The 6253-nt window shown below is 46.2% G+C and overlaps 3 pseudogenes; all 3 read right to left on the minus strand.

The window, feature by feature from the left end:
• Positions 1 to 512: 512 nt before the first annotated feature.
• LOC143658313 (heat shock cognate 71 kDa protein pseudogene) lies at positions 513 to 1729 on the minus strand (annotated as a pseudogene).
• Positions 1686 to 2231, minus strand: LOC143660181 (small ribosomal subunit protein uS17 pseudogene; annotated as a pseudogene).
• A 22-nt stretch (positions 2232 to 2253) lies between these two features.
• On the minus strand, positions 2254 to 2959 carry LOC143658314 (heat shock cognate 71 kDa protein-like; annotated as a pseudogene).
• Between the last annotated feature and the right edge of the window lie 3294 nt (positions 2960 to 6253).

Consider the following 6253-nt stretch of genomic DNA (forward strand, 5'->3'; position numbering starts at 1 on the left):
TGTTTTTGCATGGGCAGGCATCGGGAATCGAACCCGGAACTCCGGCATGGCAGGCCACTGTGGCCTGCCCCATACTCTCTCTTTTTTTATATATAGTTTTTTAAAATATAGGCAGGCACTGGGAATTGAACCCGGGTCTCCAGCATGGCAGGTGAGAATTCTGCCACTGAGCCACCATCATACCACCCCCCCATACTCTCTTTTAATGACAAATAAGGAACTCCCAACAATAGAATTTCAACATAGCACTTTCATCAACAGATCTCTGAAGACTGTTTTTTTGTGTGTGTGCCAATTTTAAAGTTTATTCAAGACATTGCATTTTCCACTTACAATACAGTACTAATAAAGCGCAATGCTATGTCCTCTCCCTGTGCACATATTCCATAGTCAAGTATTAAGAAATGCCCAGGAATTTTGTATAGCAACCGAACTGCCACAGAACGTGCTGCAAATTTAGATCCGTCAAGCTTTCACTGTGGAACAATGCTAAGGTATGTGTGCCAGCTGATTCAATCAACTTCTTCAATGGTGGGTCCAGAAGAAGCAGCCCTAGAGGGAGGTGCTCCGCCCCAGGGAAGCCCCCAGGCATTCCTCCTAGCAAGGCTCCTACACTCTGGTACAGCTCGGTGGTGATGGGGTTGCAGATTTTCTCCAGCTCCTTCTGCTGATGTTCAAATTCTTCCTTCTCTGCACTCTGATTCTCATCCAGCCAGGTGATGATTTCATTACATTTATCAAGAATCTTCTGTTTGCGTTCATCATTGATCTTGCCTTGAAGTTTGTCATCCTCAACTGTTGCCTTCATGTTAAATGCAGACAATTCAAGTGAATTCTTAGGAGATACCTCGTCCCTCTGCTTATCATCTTCAGCCTTGTACTTCTCGGCTTCCTGGACCGTGCGCTCAATGTCTTCTTTGCTCAAACGACGCTTGTAGTTAGTGACGGTGACCTTGTTCTCTTTTCCTGTGTTCTTATTCACAGCAGATACACTGAGGATGCCGTCGGCATCAGTGTCAAAAGTGACTTCAATCTGAGGGACACCACAGGGGCAGGAGGTATCCCAGTGAGTTCAAACTTGCCAAGCAGATTATTATTCTCAGCCATGCCACGCTCACCTGCATAAACCTGAGTGAGCACACCTGGCTGGTTGTCGGCAGTGTTGGTCTGTGTCTGCTTGCCGGGAAGGTGACATTGAGCCTGATGAGAACAGTCAGGACTCTACCAGCATTTCAATACCAAGGGAAAGAGGAGTGACATCCAAGTGCAGCAAATCTTGAACGTTTTCAGATTTGTCTCCAGATAAGATGGTTGTCTGGACAGCTGTACCATAAGCAGCAGCCTCATTAGGGCTGATGCTCTTGTTTTAGTTCTTTTCCTTGAAGAAGTCCTGGAGAATTTTCTGGATTTTTGGAATACAACTAGAACCACCCACCAGGACAACACCATGGGTCTGTGACTTGTCTAGCTTGGCATCCCTGAGGGTTTTCTCTACGGGGTCCAAAGTGCCATGGAACAGGTTGGCGTTCAAGTCTTCAAACCGGGCATGGGTAATGGAGGTATAGAAGTTGATTCCTTTATACAGAGAATCAGTCTCAATACTGGCATGGGTGCTGGAAGAGCGGGTACACTTAGCTTGTTCACAAGCACTAATGCCTTTCTTTTTTTTTTTTTTTGCCCGTGGGTGGGAAAATAACTTTATTTCTCTTGAGCTGGGGCTGGGCAGCATCCAGGCTCAAAACTTCTGGAACTGCTTCTTGGTGCCGGCAGCCTTGGTGACCTTGAGCACGTTGAAGCGTACGGTCTTGCTCAGGGGCCGGCACTCGCCCACGGTGACAATGTCGCCGATCTGGACGTCCCTGAAGCAGGGGGACAGGTGCACGGACATGATCTTATGGCACTTCTCGAATCGGTTGTACTTGCGGATGTAGTGGAGGTAGTCCCGGCGGATGACGATGGTCCTCTGCATCTTCATCTTCGTCACCACGCCAGACAAGATTCGCCCTCGGATAGAGACGTTGCCTGTGAAGGGACATTTCTTGTCGATGTAGCTTCCCTCGATAGCCTCCTTGGGTGTCTTGAAACCCAGACCAATGTTCTTGAAGTAACGCGGGAGCTCCTCTTTGCTAGTTTCTCCAAGCAGGACCCTCTTCTTGTTTTGGAAGATAGTTGGCTGCTTTTGGTAGGCACGCTCGGTCTGAATGTCCGCCATCTTCCCGGCCGCTTGAAAAAAAGCACTAATGCCTTTCTTATGCTGAGCTTGAGCTTTGCAAAAAAATGGTTGACCGCTCAGTTGTCAAAGTCTTCTCCACCTAAGCGGGTGTCTCGAGCTATTGATTTGACCTAGAAAATTCCACCTTCAGTGGTGAGGATTGAACCTAAAAAGTGCCTCCTCCTAAGTCAAAGATGAGCATCTTTGCAGCACCAACCTTTTTGTCTAAGCCATAAGCAGTAGCAGCAGCTGGCTTGTTGATGATTCTGAGTACACTGAGGCTGGCAATGGCACCAGCATCTTTGGTGTCCTGACTCTGGGAGTCATTAAAATAAGCTGGCGCTGTGACAACAGCCTGGGTAACAGTCTTCCCAAGGTAGGCTTCTGCAGTTTCCTTCATTTTTGTCAGAACCTTGCATTCTACTTGGACCTTAGGCCTACCTGCGTCATTCGCCACCACAAACGGCCAGTGCTTCACATCAGACTGACAACAACGTCATCAGATCTACGTCCAATTAGACGTTTGACATCGAAAACCGTGTTGGTGGGATGGGGTTCGCTGCAACCCGATTCCTTTCAGCATCACATCACTGATCAATCGTTCAGTATCAGTAAAGGCAACACAGCTCAGAGTTCTTCGGTTCCCCTGATTGTTGGCAATCATCTCCACTTTCCTATGCTGAAGACACCAACACGTGAGTAGTAGGTGGCGCCAAGATCAATGTCAACCGCAGGTCCCTTCTGCATGATTGCTTTTCGACATGGTTGCTTATCAGACACCTGGTTCATAGAAGAAGCGTCCCGAAAGGCAGCGCCACATTCAATGACCTGAAGACTGCTTTTATTTTTTTGGGCAGGTGGTGGCGGTGCATGGTCTGGGAATCGAACCTGGGTCTCCTGCATCGAAGGCAAGCATTCCAACCACTGAACCACACTTGCACCCCTGATGACTGCTTTTAAAAAGAGAAAATTAGAAACAATGATTATGTTTGCAAAGTTCTGTGAAGTCCCTCTACCCTGCACTTGGGAGAGAAGTTCTTATTTTTTTCCCCTTTACTCAGAAACAGGTATAAACAGTGGTGTTGCAATAATGAAACAAATGTGAAATCTACTGGAAAGCTGCACAATACAGAAAACTGTTGCTCCATCTTCTACTACCTAAATGTGATTCCATAGGTTAGTGATGTTGTGTGTTTTTTTAAAGTTGGAATGATCCCATCATGTCTAAGACCTCTCTTTAACTCCAGATCCTTCAGTCTTTTCCACAATTCTTCATGGTCCTTTGCATTCTTTTTCTCACGCTGACGATCTGATTTGTATGTGGCTGCCAGATAGTCAAACACGGGACTCTTCAGTTCCATAACTGCCTTCCGTACGTTATACGCTAATGCCACGATAGCCGGTTTCCAATGTTTTTTTGAAATCCTATGAAGACCCTTTGCGGCTCTGCGGGTTTTCCAGACCCGGAGCGCGTAAGGTGGGGGGAGGGGAACAGGAGAGGGGAGGGGGAGGGGAGGGAGTGGAAGACAGGGGGTGGGGGAGGCACCGCCGGAGCCACAGTTGGGTGCTTTATAGCCCCTTTATAGCCCTGGTCCATGCCCCTTTCTCTGAGTCAACAGTAATATGTTAATATTCTCTCATCAATAGTACTACATCAATAGGATGGGTCAATAATGGGGGTGGGGGGAAAGGAGTATGGGAGGATGTGGGTTTTCTTTTTCATTTTTATTTCTGATCTGGAGTAATGAAAGTGTTTTAAACCTGATCATGGTGTTATATGCACAGCCATGTGATGATACTGTGAGCCAGGATGGTTTGTGTGGTGTGAGACTATAACTCAATAAAACTGCATTTAAAAATACTGTGGCTCTACTTAAAATTAGGCCTAAGAGTCACCCCCAAGAGAACCTCTTGTGTTGGTCAGATGTGGCCTCTCTTTCCAGCCAACACAACAAGCAAACTCACCACCCTTCCCCTGTCTATGTGGGACATGACTCCCAGGGGTGTGGACCTTCCTGGCAACGTGGGACAGAAATCCTAGAATGAGCTGAGACTCAGCATCAAGGAATTGAGAAAACCTTCTTGACCAAAAGGGGGAAGAGCGAAAGGAGACAAAGTGTCAATGGCTGAGAGATTCCAAACAGAGTCCAGAGGTTATCCTGGAGGTTATTCTTATGCATTAGGGAGATACCACCTTGTTGTTCAAGATGTAGTGGAGAGGCTGGAGGGAACTGCCTGAAAATGTAGAGCTGTGTTCCAGTAGCCATGTTTCTTGAGGATGATTGAATAATGATATAGCTTTCACAATGTGACTGTGTGATTGTGAAAACCTTGTGTCTGATGCTTCTTTTATCTACCTTGTCAACAGACAAGTAGAACATATGGAATAAAAAAAAATAATAGAGGGAACAAATGTTTAAATAAATTTAGTTTGAAATGCTAGTGATCAATGAAAGCGAGGGGTCAGGGGTATGGTATGTATAATTATTTTTCTGTTTTTGTTTTATTTTTCTGTTGTCTTTTAATTTCTTTTTCTGAATTGATGCAAATGTTCTAAGAAATGATCATGATGATGAATATGCAACTATGTGATGATATTGTGAATTACTGCTTATGCATGTAGAAGGAATGATCATATGTTAAGAATGTTGTGTTTCTTTCTTGTAATACATATTTTTTTTTACTTAAAAATTAATAACAAAAATACCGTGGCTCAACTAAGATAAGAACACTTTTTTTTTTTTTAGGCCATTCATTCAGACTGTGAATTGGTTTTGAGGTATCCAGCAAATGGCTTGTCTCTTTGGACTAGTTGTTGTTGTAATGGCTTCCAGTTAGGAGAAATGAAGAAATGTTTTTAAGTAGATGACCTGAAGCTGCACATGAAGGCTTGAACCACACTTAGCCACAAGGGAGGCTGGTGGATGTCATTTCTACTGGCTCGTTACTAAAGGGAAGGAGGGAGAATGGGCTTAATGAATAGAAAACAGTTTCTGTTCTCAGGTTCGATCAGTGTGCAGGGGTCATTTAAAGCTTTGCAGACCATGGTATTCACGGTGAATGTGAGCCAGGGAAGGAGAATGGACTCATGATTGTCCAGGCTAGGAGAGCGGCCTGACCAAGCTTTCCATTACTAGGTCTGGTACAGGTGGTCGGATTCCAGAGATTGCAAGTTTGTGGCGTGGTGGCCCTTGACTCCAGCGACCCTTACGTGAGCTGCTGTGGGCCTCACCTGGTCTTCCACAGACGCCCCCAGTGATGCTGCTCAGTGAAGAAGAGCTTCAGCCATAAGGACCTGGAGAAGGCTGAGGCTCAGGATGCCAGACCTGCATCAGGAACGACCTCAGGTGCCCCCTTCTTTTTTTTTTTTTTTTTGCATGGGCAGGCACCGGAAATCGAACCCGGGTCTCTGGCATGGCAGGCGAGAACTCTGCCTGTTGAGCCATCGTGGCCCGCCAATGTACCCCCTTCTTGCCCTTGAAGTCCTCTCCTAACAATAGTCTCCTCCCGTGTCCTCTGCTTCCTGCATGCAGCCAGCTCTGGACTCTTGTCACCAAGTGGCTAAAGGGGTATTGGGTATCAGGGCCTATTAGGACTTATTTGGTAGGTCACTGGGAAGTTGTTAATGGGCATGACTATGTCCTGGAAACCTTTTATTTCTACTTTCAGGTAATCAGAAAGAGATGAAGACCCTAAGACATACAATTGCCACTGTCTGTTTGCCACTATATGTCTGAGAATCTTCCTGTATCACTTAACTCTTGCCGGGCAATACATCATCCAAAAGGCAGAAGCTTAAGTGTCAAACATTTATCTTGCTTCTGAGTCTGTGCATCAGTTAATTAGCGCTTCTGGTCTGAGCTGAGCTGGGTTGACCTTGGCCGGGCTCGTTCATGGAGCTGTAGTCAACTTTCAGGTGGGCTGAGGGGTGGACTGTCTTAGGACCGCCCCAGCTGGGACATCTCAGCTGGGGTCCAATGCCCTCTCAAGCTCTAGGGGCCCCTTGTACTCTGCCTGTTGTCTGGACCCAATGGTTGGGGC

This window comes from Tamandua tetradactyla, chromosome 16 (assembly GCF_023851605.1).
Source record: "Tamandua tetradactyla isolate mTamTet1 chromosome 16, mTamTet1.pri, whole genome shotgun sequence".
Lineage (NCBI taxonomy): Eukaryota > Metazoa > Chordata > Mammalia > Pilosa > Myrmecophagidae > Tamandua > Tamandua tetradactyla.